Source organism: Podarcis erhardii, assembly GCF_964252035.2.
Source record: "Podarcis erhardii genome assembly, chromosome: 10".
Taxonomy (NCBI): Eukaryota; Metazoa; Chordata; class Lepidosauria; order Squamata; family Lacertidae; genus Podarcis; species Podarcis erhardii.
Genome location: NC_138500.1, coordinates 13,285,988 through 13,302,818, shown reverse-complemented (window position 1 = coordinate 13,302,818; position 16,831 = coordinate 13,285,988). Strand labels below are relative to the sequence as shown.

General features: G+C 45.2%; 1 protein-coding gene and 1 long non-coding RNA gene across 13 annotated transcripts in view; one reads left to right on the top strand and one right to left on the bottom strand.

Moving 5' to 3' along the window:
- Positions 1-16,831, bottom strand: part of LOC309352041 — an 802,957-nt gene that overhangs the window by 680,751 nt on the left and 105,375 nt on the right. The gene's annotated exons all lie outside the window — the stretch shown is intronic.
- The window catches only part of SOX5 (SRY-box transcription factor 5), a 767,649-nt gene that overhangs the window by 654,834 nt on the left and 95,984 nt on the right, over positions 1-16,831 (top strand). The window lies entirely within an intron of this gene.

Here is a 16,831-nt window from a genome sequence, read left to right as displayed (position 1 = left end):
GGCAGCATGAGAATCGTGGGGGCCATAACAAGCAATGCTGTGGGTGCCGGCCTTCATCCTGGAATGATTTCTGGGGGAACACTTCAATCCTCATAAAGTGCTGCGAATAGTCACACAAAGATTGGAAAGGAAGCGCCAGGAGGACTCCAGCCAGGGCTAGATTACTAGCAATGAAGTCAAAGTTTTGTGATCTAAAAGGGCTTTGTTTCCACTGTCTTTTTTTCCTTTTTTGCAAGGGGGGGGAAAAGCTGTCAGCGATAGAAGGAGTGGACAGTAAGCATCTGTTTTTCAGAACCTGGCTTAGTCATTCAAGGGCCTATGAACTCTGATAAGAAAAAGAAAGGAACCTATAATAGCGGTTAATGGGAAATGGGGGCATTCTGCCAAGGTTATTGGTTTCATGGCAAGCAAAAATGCAAAACGACGATTGGGAGCAGAAATCTCTCCCACATGGAAATAGGGGCAGCCCCAGTGAATGTTTACTTGGGGTGGATCCAGGGGTATGAACTGGTGGGCAGTGGCAGGCAGTGGGTGGAACCCAGCAAGTCAGGGGGTGGGAGGAGAGCAAGGAGGGAGAGAAATAAATGAAATAAAACAATGCAACTATTAGTCACTTTAACACAGGGTGTCCGATATGTTAGGTAATGTTGTGGAGAAACTATTCCACTTTCTCTCTTAGGCACCAGAGAAGGAGTTTTTTATTTTTTAAAAATATATATATGGTATTCCATAGCTTTTAAATGTGTTGCTTTAAGTGCGGTGTTGTGACATTTTCTGCTGCTGTGCTAACTGCTGTTTTAACCAAGGGGTTATGACAATGCTTGGTTTTTAGAATTATTTGTTACATTTGAGCACTTTAAGAAGTTCTAAACCACCCTGGAATCAACAAGAGGTGGTATATACACATTTTTAATTAATAATAGATACCATATGTATATGTTCCATCTATGGCATGTGTGCAAAGTTTCCTCAATAGGTGAAGTTGTGTGGAAAGGTTTATTTGAAGAGCAGTATTGTTGTTGTCTAAACCACAGAGCCTAGGGCTTGCCGATCGGAAGGTCGGCGGTTCAAATCCCCATGATGGGGTGAGCTCCCGTTGCTCGGTCCCAGCTCCTACCAACCTAGCAATTCGAAAGCATGCCAAAGTGCAAGTAGATAAATAGGTACCGCTCCGTTGGGAAAGTAAACGGCATTTCTGTGCGCTGCTCTGGTTCACCAGAAGTGGCTTAGTCCTGCTGGCCACATGACCCAGAAGCTGTACGCCGGCTCCCGTGCCCAGTAAAGCAAGATGAGCGCCGCAACCCCAGAGTCGTCCGCAACTGGACCTAATGGTCAGGAGTCCCCTCTACCCCTTTACCTATTGTTGTTATGTTTATTTCATTTAGGAATCACTTCCCATGGAGCGTCCCAAAGCAATTTACAATATAATTGTAATTGAAATATGGTCAATAAGTTCAGAACTTGCCAAGATACTAAACCAAGTTGAGAGGCAAGTGTTGCAGCTGACTGCATTTCTTTACTTCGGACATCCTACACGAGACATTGGCTCATCCACACTTACATTTTTTCCCTGCCCTTTCCAGGCACAGATCTGTGTTAGAGCACTTCCCCCATCCCACCCCTGCTTTCCCCAGGAAAACCCGCTCTCTAATGCTAAATTGGAACAAACGGCAATTCGGGTTTTCTGGATATTGCCGTTTGCAGTCAGCGGTAAACAGTGAGTTTTTCTTGGGGAAAGTGCCAGGGCAAAAAAACAAACCCAGGATGCTTTAAAGCCCAGACCTGTGTCTAGAAACACAGCACCAAATAGTCAGGATGAGGCCATTCACTCAACTCAGGGGCTTCTAGTCCGTGTTGCCTGTCCCTGAGTTGGACTGCAAAACAACTGCTCTGTTCACTGTACACAGTCAGCGCATGACTTTATAGATTTCAATTACATCTCTTGGAACTTTCAGAAGAAGGCTTTGTACCTGATCTACTTCTCTTTCTCTCTTATTACTCCCCTGCCCCCAGTGATGCTCTTTAATCCACCCCACCCCACCCCCAGTCTTTGTGCAGTGACAGCAGTAGCGAGGCAGGTTTTTGTAGGAAGGGGATGAAAAGGAGTATTGCCAACATTGTCGCTTCCGTACCGAGGCTGACACATGCTCTCTGTGTTGAAAGACCCCTGCCAACCCCTGCTTTGAGAGGACATGTGTTTTGAAGCCCTTCCTCTCCTTCTTCTCTCCAGGAGTCCCCCACTGCGATGTCCTACCTGTCACAGTTAGCACTAATTGGTTGCCCTCATTGGCACCGCCTGCCGAGAGGCTAATGACTGGATGAGCAGGTACATTAAACTGCCCTCCCTGTTTGTAGCAGTGCATACTGTACACTGAATGTAACTTGCTTTGCTAGCAGGGTTAGCATTCATACCATCTACGTTTTAACTTCTTTTGACAAGGATAAAGCGGGGACTTTGCTGTCTTTTGTTGCAGCTACGGAGCTAATAGGTCTCATTGTCACTGTCTCCCATGGTGCTTCCAAGGGTGCTGATTGCCCTAACTCACATTGCCAGGGAGGCTGTGTCTTGTGCAGAATTGCCATCACAGCTCTGCCCAAAGCAAAAAATAAGGGAAGTGAATTTAGAGGTTCCTGCTTGAGCAAAATGCCCAAGGAAGTTTGAGAGGAGTGATCTGCTGGGAGGTGGGTGGGTCTGTACAGCCCCTCCATGAGGGACACACTAGACACATGAGTGCAGATTGCTAGCTAAGCTGTATGATGGATGCCTGCTGTCTGGTTGGGTGTATAAGGTTGGTGGAAAACTCTCTGTGCCTTGAGCAAAACTGATAAGACGTGGGGTGAAAGTTGCTTCTGAATTTTCTTCCAAAGCAAGATCTGGAGGTTCCTGCTGGAGCCAAGCATCTGAGAGAGTTCTAAGAAACTCAGAAGAGTTTCTACACATTTATAGGGAAGGGACATGACTCAGGGAAGGCCCTCTGCTTTGAATGCCTAAGGTTAATCCACCAACTGCACCCCTCCCCTCCCCTCCCTTCTCCTCTCTTCTCCAGCTGCTTCTGTTTTTTTAGCAGCAGTTCCAAACCCTGCATTTTTGCAACTTGGGATAGGGGAGTTTCAGGGAGAAAGTGGCTGATGGCAGAAAAATTAAGGAACCCTTTTCCTGCTTGCTGTTACTTCCTAACCAATTGGCCTTTCCTGCAAACACATTACTTTGGAGAAGCAATGTACATGATCTTCTACACAATGCATTGGTTGCAGCGCAAATGTGTGGTTCTGCCTACAGCCAGCAAAATTCCCCATGCAGGTTCTTTCCATTCTTAACACTGGCTAGGTGGCCAACCAACTTGACCTACATGGAAGATGTGGGAAGACGTGGGAGCTTTCATGCTGAGCTAACATTTTGGAAATGTTGCTAGCACTGGATTACCCCATTTCTCAAATTTAAGCACAATCCTGATCCACTCTGTGATGGGATTATGAGCTACTTGTGCGTAAAAGTTCAGTCCCTCAGATCTTGGGCATGTTTCTCAAGACTCTGTGTACAGCGGAGCCCCTTAAGCATGACTCCCTTAATCGCTGGCAGAATCCGACAGTGGGCGTTTACGGAAACGACTCCAGCATAGAAGCTCCTTAACGGAAACGCGTCGTCTGGACTCTCGGCGCGACAGTTTCCGGCGAGGAGTGGGTGTACCTATAGGAGGTCCTGAGACTTCTCCACTGTTTTCGCTGGAAGATTCCTTGAGCCAGTCTGGCGCCTCACTCTCTCTCTGATCTCCCACACTCCCCCTACTGGTGCCTTCCCCCGCTGCTGAGTCTCTCCTAGCTTCTGAGAGCCTTTCCACCACCTGCCTTTCCGATGGCAGTTCCCTGACACACTCCAACCCAGTTATCTGGTCTCCATCTTTGCACATCTCCTGCTGTGATAGTCTAACTTACCCAGCTATTTTCTCTAAGGTCTCAGGTTTCAGTATGGAATGCCTGACCATGGCACTGACTGTATCTGAGTGGACACCCGTGGCTGTTGATGGGATGGGTTCTGGAGCAGTGCAGCATGTGTATCATTTTACTGCAAGGATTGGGAATTTGTGGCCCTCCAAATTTTGTTGGACCTCCATCCCCAACTCCCATCAAACCTAGTCAATGTCAACAATGCTTAGGAATTATGAAACTTGTAGTTCAGCAACATCTGGGGTGGGGTCTCAGGTTCCCTATCATCGTCTTAGCAGTGACTCTCCAGGATTTCAGGCAAGAATCTCTCCAGGTCCTACCTGGAGTTGGTGGGGATTGAAACTGGGACCTTTTGCATGCAAAGCAGCTACTGTACCACTGAGCTACAACCTTTTCACTTACTGTTCACTGCTGGGAATAAGGCAACAAACCATGGCTTGTGCTGACCATGATTAGGTGTCAGTGAAGGGCTATAACTCAATGATAGAGTTCCGATTTTTCAAGCAAAAAGCCTCAGGTTCAATGCCTTGAATCTCTGATTAATGCTGGGGAAGTCTTCTATCTGATGCCCAGGAGAGCCACCGTCACAACTGAGCTATATATGGACCAATGGCCTCGCAGTATTCTATGTTCCTAAGTGTGGTTCCAACATCAGGCCAAAGAATATCCAAAGGGAGTTGCACTCATGCAGCCATCATGTAAAAATATATGGGTAGATACTTTGGCTTTTCTTGGACAGTAATAAATACAAGATAAAAAATAAATCCACATGTTGCATTGCTTTTTGTATTCAATAGCCAGGGCACAACTTCAAAAGCCAATTAAGCCTGGATTTTTCGGTCACTGGGGCTCTCTCCATTTTCTCTGATTTCTTTTCTGCTGCTTCACCTGCTCCCTCTAAATGTCTTAATTTGCAGGAGGACAGACGATTCATGCTTTAATTGCTGTATGAGACAACCACCACAGTCCACTTCTGCTTGGGGAAAACCAAAATAAAACTGGGTTTCCACTCTGCGAGCAAACATCTGGGCAAAATAAACTGAAAATAACAGATAAATAATCATACTGCTGTGTTTCAGATTAGCATTGCCAGAAGATGGCAGGCATCCATCCGCCATTAGCTCACTAGATTCCTTTAATATTAATATGCACATTCCTTGATGGACATCACAAATGCTGAAGATGATAATGACAGTGAGCTAACAAGGCAGCATAGTATGAATATTTCCTATTGGCTGGCCCCTGAAATTGGTCTCAAATGTATAATATTAACCTAGATTGGGCATTGCACTCCCCATTTATTGCTGATGCTATATTTAGGTGTATTGGCTGAAAGATGCTCACCACCTGTTCTGCCCAAGGGGTAGCCAATATAAGGGATTGGTGGAGATCAAGGGCCAGTTTGCCAGCTGTAGGGAATAGATGCACTTCCATTGGTGCTAATGGATCAATGCCCATAAACAGCAGCTGAGGATTTAGACCTAGCAATGGTAATAAAAAGAGAGAGAGAGAGAGAGATATTAAAAAACCTACTGGCATGCTCCACTTTTAGGTGCTTTCAAATAATGCATTATTAATGCTAAAATTTGATTTCCCCCACCTCCTCCTCATCACAGCAGCTGCAAGCATGAGGTCCTGCCCTTCCTCATAGCATCCCTGTCGTACAAATAGATGCAATAACACATCTTTGAAAAGGATACTCATGGGTCAGTGGCCATTGGCCAGCCACGATCATTCTAAAGTGCTGAGACATGGTGGTATATGTGTGACATGGGAGAGATGTTCTAAGACCAGTCCCTAGTTCTCAGCCTAACCCACTTCCCAAGTTTGTGGTGAGGATAAAATGGGGTGTGGTGGGGAAGAACATTTACCTTCAGCTCATTGGAGGAACAGAATGTACTAAGTTAGTCATCTCAAACCACATGTGCAGATGCAATGCTCACCAGGGATTAGCATCATGTGTGATGGAGCTTATGCCACTTCACTGACTCAAGAGGGGGAATGGCAACCATGAAACTGGATGTCTGGCAACCTGATGGGTGTGTGGCAATGGGGAAGTGTTCTGGATGGGTCTTTACCCCTCTCCAGTGCCTTCCGATCTTCTCCCCTCCAGCCATGAATGGAGAAGATCAACCTGTTTGCTCTTTCCCACCCACTTGGCTGCCTTCTCATGACTCACCAGTGACCTGCCCTTCAGAACCAGACAGAAGGAATATGCCATAGAGCAGTGTTTCCCAACCTTGGGCCTCCAGCTGTTTTTGGACTACAATTCCCATCATCCCTTGCCACTGGTCTTGCTAGTCAGGGATGATGGGAGTTGTAGTTCAAAAACAGTTGGAGGCCCAAGGTTGGGAAACACTGCCATAGAGTATCATAATCATAAATACAGCTCTGTGAGCACCCAGATTCTAGTCAGCTGCCATTTGCAAAGAGGAGGTAAAATAAATACAGAGAACCAATAGATTTACCCCATCTAAGAAGAGTATGTTCTCACCCAGGGATGTTGCTAGTTCTTACGATGAAAAACACTAGCCAGAAGATTGAGATGGTGACTGATTGATCCACTAAACATATATCAGCTGCAATAAATCCTTTGCCCTTCTACTTTCCATGGTGTGTAAATGTGCCAGCAAAGAAACCCCTAGTCTGCCTTTGATAGAGCATGATGCACTGCAGTTTTACAGGCAAACCCAGTGTAGTCTTCAAAAACAGGAAGGAAGTAGGGTGGTGAGGAAAGGTAAACATCTTTCAGCCACCATGGGCAAATCTGTGTATGTTTTTGTTTTGTTTTTTTAATTAAAAAAAATCCAATGTTCACACCTCATGTGCAAAAAAATGTGCCATGTGTACATGACAGCAGGACCAGGTGATGAAGTGGAAACATGCACACTCAGCGCATTTCATGGCACGCCATTTTCTTACACAGAAATGCCATCAGTGTAGGAAATGGCACAGTGTGATAACCATGACAGCACCAGTGCTGTTGTGCATAATTTGCGGATGAATGGAATGTCATGCCAGGTGGGCAGTGCACTCAGGACAAGACCAAAGATAGTGCACACTATGCGCGCTTAAGTCTGGTGGTCCTGTGCATCTGGGAAGAAACTCCACGGAACAGAGTTAATTTCCAACTTAACATGCAAAGCATTGTGCTACATCTGTTGCCAGGAGATGTGGTGATAGCTGCCAGTTTAAAAGACTTTTAAAAGGGGGATTGGGCTAGGACATGGGTAGACATGGATATAACAGGTAAATGTGAACTACATGTCTGAAGACACTGTGTCATTGAATACCAGCTGCTGGGGAGCAGCAGCAGAAGAGGGACATGGGATGATTATGCATTCCCAAGAAGCTACTGTGAGAAGCAGGATTATGAACTTGTTGGATCTTCGGTCTGGTCCAGCAAGAGCCGCCTTATGTTTTTATGCCATGGAGATGAACAGGTTGCCTCCTTCTTGTCCTGCTTGTGGGCTGGTTGGCTGCTATGGAAAGCAGGATAATTGGACTAGGCATACTTTGTGGTCTGATCTAGCAAGCGTGGCCTTGTCTTCTCATGCCTTTGAATACCAAATGCTGGATACAAACAACAAGAGAAGGCCGTTCCCTTCTTCCCCTGCTTGTGAGTTGTCTGGCTCGACACCGCTGGAAAGCTTGATTGATACAACATGGCTTCTCTCCTCTTCTTCCCTGATCACCTTGTACACGTGGGCTCACTTCGAACATGACGAGAGGCCAACGTATTTTGCACTCGTCTGTCTGCATCCAGCAACAAAGCAGAGACTGAGAAGCAGCTATGAGGCTAATGGCTCTCCCCGCATAACTCGCCGACTTCATCAGTGTGTACTTGTGTGGGGAAGCGTGGGGTGGGGGGGAGGGAAACATAGCAGCTCCATCCCTGCCTTGGCTCTGGCCTGCTGTGTGTGCAAGCAGACCTCTGTCTGCATGAGTGAACCTCCTTGTAGGTTAAAGAGAGCTTGTGTTCCCTCTCTTCCCCCTCCTCTCTCCGACCCTGAGCCTGCGGGGCAGACAGACAGAAGCACACATATGATTAATACAGCACAGCTGCAGCACACTGGCTCATTTGCATATGTATTAATAGAGGCAGAAACAACAATTCAATTACATCAAGAGACATTTGGAATACTAAAGCACGTATGCAAATAGGTCTGTTCCTCCCCCCCCCCCCCACACACTCTGCCTTTACCAAATCCTGGCAGGCAGGAACCCTAGGACCCAGTCGTTTCATCTTCTCATCACTCCCCACCCCACTCCGCCACTGCTGGTGAGGAGCAGCTTACACAGCTATTACCACCCCTAGGCTTCCCAGGAGCTCTTTGACATTTGGACAATAGGAGCAGCCCAAGCAAAGCCTTTCTTCTGTGCTCTTTTCATATCGGCAAGCCTTCAGCCTGATTGGGATGACTCTCATTCCATGCTAAAATAGCCTCAAAACATAGCCATCCCCATCTTCTGGGGAAGCTCTTTCCATTTCTGTATTTATCCCATTTCCCTTGGTTTTTCAACAACTTCATCTCTTCTTTCTTTCTTTCTTTCTTTCTTTCTTTCTTTCTTTCTTTCTTTCTTTCTTTCTTTCTTTCCCTGTCTGATTCCAACAGGTTGCCAGCTTAGATTTTCAAGATTTGGGTCTCAGGCAGGACTTGTGGGTGGAGTCTAGAGGAGGTCAGGAGTGGAGCCTACAAGGAATGTGGTAGAATGCATGCTTTGCATGGTCTTCACGATGTTCCCAGATTCAGTTTCCTGAATCTTCACTCTAAAAAGATATCAGGGAGTGGGAACAATTCCTATCTGAGTAGTTGGAGAGCTGCTGCCAGCCAGAGTAGACCAGTATTGGGGTAGATGGACTAATGGTCTTGCTCAGTAGTGAGGTTCAGACAATCTCCACTCAATGCCTTCGGGGGGGGGGGAATAGCAGCTACCAGTGAGGGCAGGGCACCGTACTCAGAATGCTCCACAATTTCTGGTGACTGATGCCCACTGGAACTGGTAGGGCAGAAGACAGGGAGATCGACCATAGGTGGATCCAGATCTGATGACTGGCAGAACCCATCATCTCCCTGTTGTACGTAAGGAGGCAAGCAGGTGAAGGAAGACTGAGATTGGTGAGACAGGGCCCATTCACCCTAATTGAGCAGCCTCCACTGCAAATCACCCAAACTTGCTCCTCCTCATTTCACCACCCAGTGGCAAAAGAGGGAGATTTTGGTTCGGTCCTACCAATGGAGTGGTGAGGCTGGAAGCAGAAAGCCATGGGTTCAGAACCCTCTTTAGGCTCAGAAGGAAACAGAGATATGCAGCCTTGGCCCCTATCGTTGGCAGGCAGTATGGAACCTCTGAATTAGCCAGGCCTCGTATAAATGTTAGGAATGCGTCTTTCTGCCCCTGCTTGGTCAATGGAGCAGAACCTTTTGCCTGCTTCAGATCCCACTGTGTGTTCCCCGTCCCAGCAACAAAAAGGTAGAGACCCTGGGCTGAAAAGCTTCCATCCTGGGTTTGCATTTGAGCACAGCCGCCCACAGCCCCCGCCTGGCCCTCACGCCAGCTCTGAGTCAGCACCCATTTGGAACATCTCTGGAAGACGGGAAGGCAAAAGTGGTTATGCAACCAAGAGCATGTAACTGCCTGGCAAGCATCGATGGAGAGGTCAAGCCATCCTTAATTTCTTTCCTCTTGCAAGAAAGGAAGGAGAGGAGGGGTAGAGAGCAGTTGCAAAAAAAAAAATCTTTTCTTTTCCTTTTGAGGTTAAGCAGACAGAACGCTCCTTGATTATTTATAAGACATTAATTTTAGATGAATATTGCTTAAGTGGCTGACATCGTCAGTCCTTGTGGCAACTGGCAGACGACTCCATTTGCCGACAGGTTTGTGCCCATGTCTGCTTTGTTTGGATGTCCTGTTGAAGGGCTGAATGCTCTCATTATTGGAGGAGAGTTGAGGAGAGACTTTTATTTTAGTTTATTTTTGTTTATGGCATCTGAGTCTAGTTATACAGAAGTTTATTTAGCTGCTTTTTCAATTCTATATTGGAGGCCAGATATCTCTGCAATTGTAAGTGGTGAAGATTACCATGACAGATAATCGCTTACAACCAGTGTGGAGTTACAGTTTTGATCTAACAAATCTTAAACCAGAGATAGAGGAATAGATTGTTATATGGCACAGATTTCCCACATCTGTTTTGGTAATCAACTATAGCATAGGGGAACTTCTTAAGACTGCTTCTGTTTTGACAGACAAACCGAAATATTGTATCCTGGAGAATTTAGTTCTTAACTTTTTCCTCCCTTCAGAATCTTAAGAAATACTAATACAGGGTTTTCTCTGCCGACTCTGGAGCTTCTGGTCTAGTGATTTCCCCAAATCTCGAATGTTTGAGGTGAGGGATGTTGTGGGCATTCAGATAGGGGCACTTGAAAAAGCGAGCATCCTTGTTTGAATGCTTGTGAGCAGGATTGAAGGGAGCAGGGTGAACATAGTCCTGCTTTTTTCAATCTCATGAGCGGAAGCCATCACAACTGTCTCCCGCTTCTCTAGCCTAAAAGACCCAGATATTATTCCAGTCATATTTGATGAAGAAATGAGACTGAGGGAGACGTCACAGCAGTGCATCTTCCAGAGAGAGAATGAGCAACCTCTTCTGTTAGTTCGTTGGGCCCACTGGAGACTTTTATTTTATTTTATTTTATTTTAATGAGCTTTATTGATGCACTTAGCATGTACTGGTATGCTATTCATCAGTTATGGTTCTACGCCTGTGACTGTGAGAGTGTTCACGTATGTATGAAGGCATTCTACAAAGTCCTTGGAGAGAGGGAACGTAAGAAGAGCTCTGGTGGGTCAGTCCAAAAGTCCATCTATGTCTAGCATTGTGGTCTCAATGTGGCCAACCAGATGCTTATGGGAAGCCCACAAGCGATTGGTACTCAAGAGGCGCACTGCTCATCCAATCCTCTTTTGAAGCCATCTGAATTGGTAGCCCTCATGACATCTTGCATGAGCGAATTCCACATTTCAGCTTTGCTCTGTTTGAAGAAATGTGTCGTTTTGTGTGTCCTGAATCTTCCAACGTTCAGTTTTGTTGGCTGGCCCCATGCTCCACTATCATCAAGGCTATTAAAACTGCTTTAGTTTGTGGAGTACGTAAATGTGCTCAGAGAGAAATAGGTGCTGTGAGTTTGCTAGCTTTTATACCATGTGTTATGTGTGGACATTCACTAGTTCTCGTGTGCTCAGTTTGTATAATATATGACAGGAAGCTCACGCCAGTTCTCTGTCGGTTATATGATAATAATAATAATACTAAGGCCACAATCTTACCTAGGATTATGCCATAGAACTCAGTGGGAAATATTTCTGAGTTTGGCATGCATAGGATTACACTGTACATTTTCTCTGCACCTTCTTCAGATTAAACACAGAGACTTTGACATTCCTGCTACACAGGTGCTCCGTAATGCAAGGAGTCCCCTCCATTCTACCTACCCCCCCAACACACCTGCTCAGGGAGTTGAGCATCTGGCCTTGTGCATTGAAAGCCAACCATCTCCAAGTTTTAATTTTAGACACAGTGGAGGATAAAAAAGCATTTTCTCATCTATCTTCACTTATCTCTCCTCTTTATCTCCCCCCCTTTCATCTCCCCCTCTTTAAGCCATGTGTCCATCCCTGGCTATGTTGACATAGAATATACAGGGTATTTCAAGATTCATATATATATATATATATATATATATATATATATATATATGGAACAGTGAAGGGAGTCTCTGTGTACCTGTCCCATTCTTTAAAGAAGATCAGGTCATCTGGAACATCAAAACCTTAAGAAGCACCCCTAGCCCCTCAGTGAATCAATTCCAGTCATTAGTTGTTTCAGTGTTCTAAGCCAACCTTCCCCAGCTTAGCATCTTCCTGATGCTGTTGAACTGCACCTCCCAGCATGGCCAATGGTCAAGAATGATGGAAGTTGTCATCCAGCAGCACTCGAAGGGCATCAGGTTATGGAAGGCAACAGTGGTTTGGTTCACATGTTGCAAGAAGGCAGAGTATGGCTTACCATGACTGCGGGAACTTGCAGGCACCTAACAAGGTCCTCACAACCCCTTTTTTCTCTTTTCTGGGCTGCTTAGGTCAGCTTCAGATGGGCCACCAGACCTCTCCATTAGGTCCATGTGGGGTAAGACTGGGGTTTCAAAGTAGGCTCATGCCCAATTGCCCAGCAATGGATTGGCAGTGGGAGCACACCTTGCTCAAGGAGAGGAAGTGTTTTTCCATTCCATGAAAATTGCTCCTTCCTCCCAACCCAGGCTACTCCTTTCATTCTTTGATTCCAGAAGTTGAAAGGGGCAGTGTAAAGCAGCCTACAAAGCACTTTGCAATCCTCTCTGCATGCCGCTGCCTTCACCCTCTGAAATTGGATGTTGAAAGGAGCAGCAGAGGGTGTCTTGCAAAGCATAGGGCTGGCAGTGCCCCTTGTGTTGTGGTTCCCAAGCTTGGTTTCCATGCCAAGGATTTTGACAGGTAGGAGGGATAACCCACTTGTCAATCATGTGATGTCAAAAAGGCATCATGTGATTGGCAGGCGGCTTGGCCCATCCACTAGTCAAAGGCGGTGCATGGGGTGGGGGCAGAGAAAGATCTGGGCCCTGGAGCCACAAAGGTTCACCATCCCTAGCTCAACTTGTCATTCAAACCTGGAATGGGTATGTCTTAACCCATAGGACAAACCTTGATTGAAGAATGTGGTTAAAGAGGAAAGACCTTAGCCATAACCCTAGGTCCAGATAATCCAAACCTTGGCTTAATTGCCATGCTCTGCTGGCCTACAAAGCCCCAGGAAGAGCAAACTCACTGTCATCTCCATCTTCAGCACATTTGAGCCGCAACCTGAGTTGTTCATGAATGGACTTAACTGTCAGGGGTCCTTTACCTTTACTAAGCCATAGTTTGGCTTAGTGTGATTTGGGAATGCAACCAACGTCTCAAGATGTCATGCTATGAACAATTTCTTTGGCCATCTTCCAAAGAACCATTCTCACTTTGCAACCTCAAGGATTCTGCCCCGCTTTTGCTTCTGTTGACTAAGCAATTCTCATGTTGCATGGTGTACCACACTTGAAAATGAGAGTCTTTCAAGAGCCGTTTGTCATATGATAGGAGTGTGCAGAGAGTCTGCTGCTCTGATAAAGGAAAGCCAGCATTCCTCTGGATCTATCCAAGACTTTGGAAACACGTGAAGTGGCCCTTGAGGTCCCAGTCATTCTAAAGTTTGTGGACATGTCATAGAAGAGAGCAAGAGAGAAAGAGAGGGAAGCAATAGCTGATTCATCACTTCATTCACGCAGAGAGTACAGTTCCAGCCCTTAAAATACTTCCATCCTCCTCCCCTTTTTATTGCCTGGAATCTTAAGAGCTTTATCATTTGCAGTCATAAAATGAAAATATACACCAAACCCTCAAAGGGCAAGTATGAAATTAAATTATATTTGGGCATCTGTAACCTTTTAAAACGATCAGATTCTAGTTAATGTATTTCTTCCTGTTCCGAGGGCTGCCATGGTGTTTGATGGTGGGAAGGAGTCCAAAGGGCATTGGGAGATAATAAATTCACTGGAAGTTTCACCCCGAGGCAGTCCTCAATACACCATGGCTTCCATTTAGTAGGCCTGACCAAAAAAATCTTGTCACATTCAAAGGTCACCAAGGTTGGGGTTGGTGTGTCCCATCGATCTTCCCCCAGTGGAGAAGAGTGACAGCTGTGCTCACATGCAGCCATCAGAATTTGGAAGAGAATCTAGCATGGATGGAGACTTGTTGGTAGAAGGCAACTGGCAAGGCCCTTGATTTGCTGTAGGCTAATGATAACAGATAATATCCTTGCAGGCTTATTTTACATAATTTATGTGGGGAAGGGCCATAGCTCAGCTAGGTCTCAGGTTCAATCCGTGGCATCTCCAGAAAGGACAGGGAATATCTCCTGCACGAAACCCTATAGAAACACTATCAATCAATGGAGACATTTCCAAGCTAGATGGACCAGTGATCAGGCTGCTTTCCTATTCCTAAAGATGATACTGCATGACCCTTTCATTTAGGTACTTGCAAAGGTAGTCTCTCTATTGTGATTGTTTCCAGCTAAGGGCCAGATTCTGCCCAAATTAAGCACTTTTGCAGTTCTGTGGGTTTCAAAGGAAGAGATTTAAGCACATGATTAACTCTCCCCACTCAGAATCAATGTGCTGAACTTTTTCTGGCTTGGACCATAGTCATTAAAGAAATTTTGATGAGGGTTCCATGACATTAAAACTTGGCTTCTGTATACAGTGGTACCTCAGGTTACATACGCTTCAGGTTACAGACTCCGCTAACCCAGAAATAGTGCTTCAGGTTAAGAGCTTTGCTTCAGGATGAGAACAGAAATCGTGCTCTGGCGGTACAGCAGCAGTGGGAGGCCCCATTACCTAAACTGGTGCTTCAGGTCAAGAACAGTTTCAGGTTAAGTACGGACCTTCGGAATGAATTAAGTACTTAACCCAAGGTACCACTGTATTGGGTGATATCCAACTAAGCCATACTCAGAGTAGGCCTGTTAAAAAATTTTGAAGGGGAAAAAATGAACGAATTCCTATGCCCCACAAATAACCCAGAGATGCATTTTAAATAAAAGGACACATTCTACTCGTGTAAAAACACACTGATTCCTGGACCGCCCACGGGCCAGATTTAGAGGCGATTGGGCCAGATCTGGCCCCTGGGCCTTAATTTGCCTACCCATGGCTTTGAGTATGATTTAGTTGGATAGTGCCCATTCGTATTAGCAATTTAAGAATGCAATTTTTGAATCAGCTGAAAACAACTGCAATCAAATGAATATGGTGGGTCCCAAAAGTATGTATCTCAGGTGACAAAGAAGTGTATCCTTGGCATGTGATTGAAACTACATAATGAAGGTGCCAGGCAGACCTCTATGGGGAAGGAACATTGGGGCGGACACAGAAAATGCTCTTTCCTGGGCCTCTCCAGCTCCCCCCCAATTCTCAGGGTAGTGGAACTACCAAGGGCCCTCTGTTGCTTTTAACACCCAAAATGTATGTGGGGAATGAGGTGGTCCTTCAGATATTTTGGGACTAATTTCTATTACTACTACTACTACTACTACTAATGCATTTATTTATTTATTTATTTATTTATTTATTTATTTATTTATTTCTGTACTTTATTCCTCAGCTTTCATAGGCCAGTAAGCATTCCCAGGGCATTTTATAAAAGAGTTTAAAACACACAAATAAATACTGGAGAAAAGTTAAAACAGCATCATAGCCCAGTGTAAACACAGTATAAAATTCCAATCAGTTAAAACATAGATCATCTTAAATGCACTGAAATTTTAAAACTTAGCAATGTTTAAATGTCTGGGGAAATAAAAAGGTACTCACCTGACACTAAAATTATCACAAAGTGGGTGACAATCCAGCCTCTTTGGGGAGTTCTTCCTTCTTCTTCTTCCTCTTCTTCTTCTTCTTCTTCTTCTTCTTCTTCTTCTTCTTCTTCCCCCCACTCGTAACCGAGTAAGATTGTCTTCCATGAACATGGTTTCAACAGTGAGTCTGTAAGTGACTGTGGAGACCAATTCTGGATCCACACGTCCTTCCACAGTGGGGACATAGGTTTCTGGGTGGGAGCTGAAGGTTTGCCAAGGGTGCCTTCCTCTTAGCACATTTCTCCCTTTCATCCTTAGTTTGAGCATCTTCAAAGCACATGACACCTTTGGTAAAGGCTGTTCTCCAATTGGAGTGCTTGCAGGCCAGTGTTTCCCAGTTCTCAATGTTTATACTACATTTTTAAAGATTTGCCTTGAGAGAGTCTTTAAATCTCTTTTGCTGACTACTAGCATTATGCTTTCCATGGTCAGGGTGCCATGTCTGATCCTTCCCTTTTTACCACCTACTTTACTTCTGATGGTGGTGGTACCTAGAGTTTGTAGCAAGATTATGGCTTTATACAAATGCCATTTATGTAAAGAGTTTGCAATGTTTCACATCGGTCATTTTAGTAGGGTGCAGCCATAGAAACTGCAAAGCTAAGCAAGGTCCCGTACAGTTTCAAATTGGATGGAGGGCTGTGTGTTGAGATTCCTGCATTGCTGGGAGTTGGACTAGATCACCCATAGAATTCTATGGTTCGAACCCTGTCAGTTTTGGCACAAGATTATATATTTATTGTTTTCTTTCTCTCTCTCTGTCTTTCTTTGTGAATTCACTTCTTCGTATCCCAGATGCAACAGAAATGGACTCATACGTCCAAGATAGATTACAAGCAGGGGGTTCTGAGGACTCAGTACCCCTTCAGAGAAAACTGGATATCAGAGAATCATGAAATTGTAGAGTTGGAAGGGACATTGGGGCAATCTAGTGCAACCCACTGCAATGTAGGAATATGCAGCTGTCCCATAGGGGATTGAACCTGCAACCGTGGCGTTAGTAGCACCATGCTCTGACCGACTGAGCTTTCCAATGAGGGAGAAGGATTCTAAGTATGTTTTTATCCCTAGAATGCTAGTTTTCTGTGTGAGAGGGCTATGCAGGAGCATTCCTTCAATTATAATTTTTTGAGACATTATTGAAATCGCTTACCCATTTTACAGGTGGGGAAACATGGATGCCAAAGACGAGTTAATCAGTGGCAGAAATCACAGGACAGGTAGCTGCAGAAAGTGACGCAGGCCTAGTTTTCACTCAGGTGATAAACCTCTTTCTGGCCTGGACTAGTTCCCATATCAGAAGGATCCTGCAAACAAGCAATCTCCCCAAAGCCTTGCACATAGAAACCCAGAATGTTAGGAGAAGGCTAGGTTACCAGTTGCAGTGGC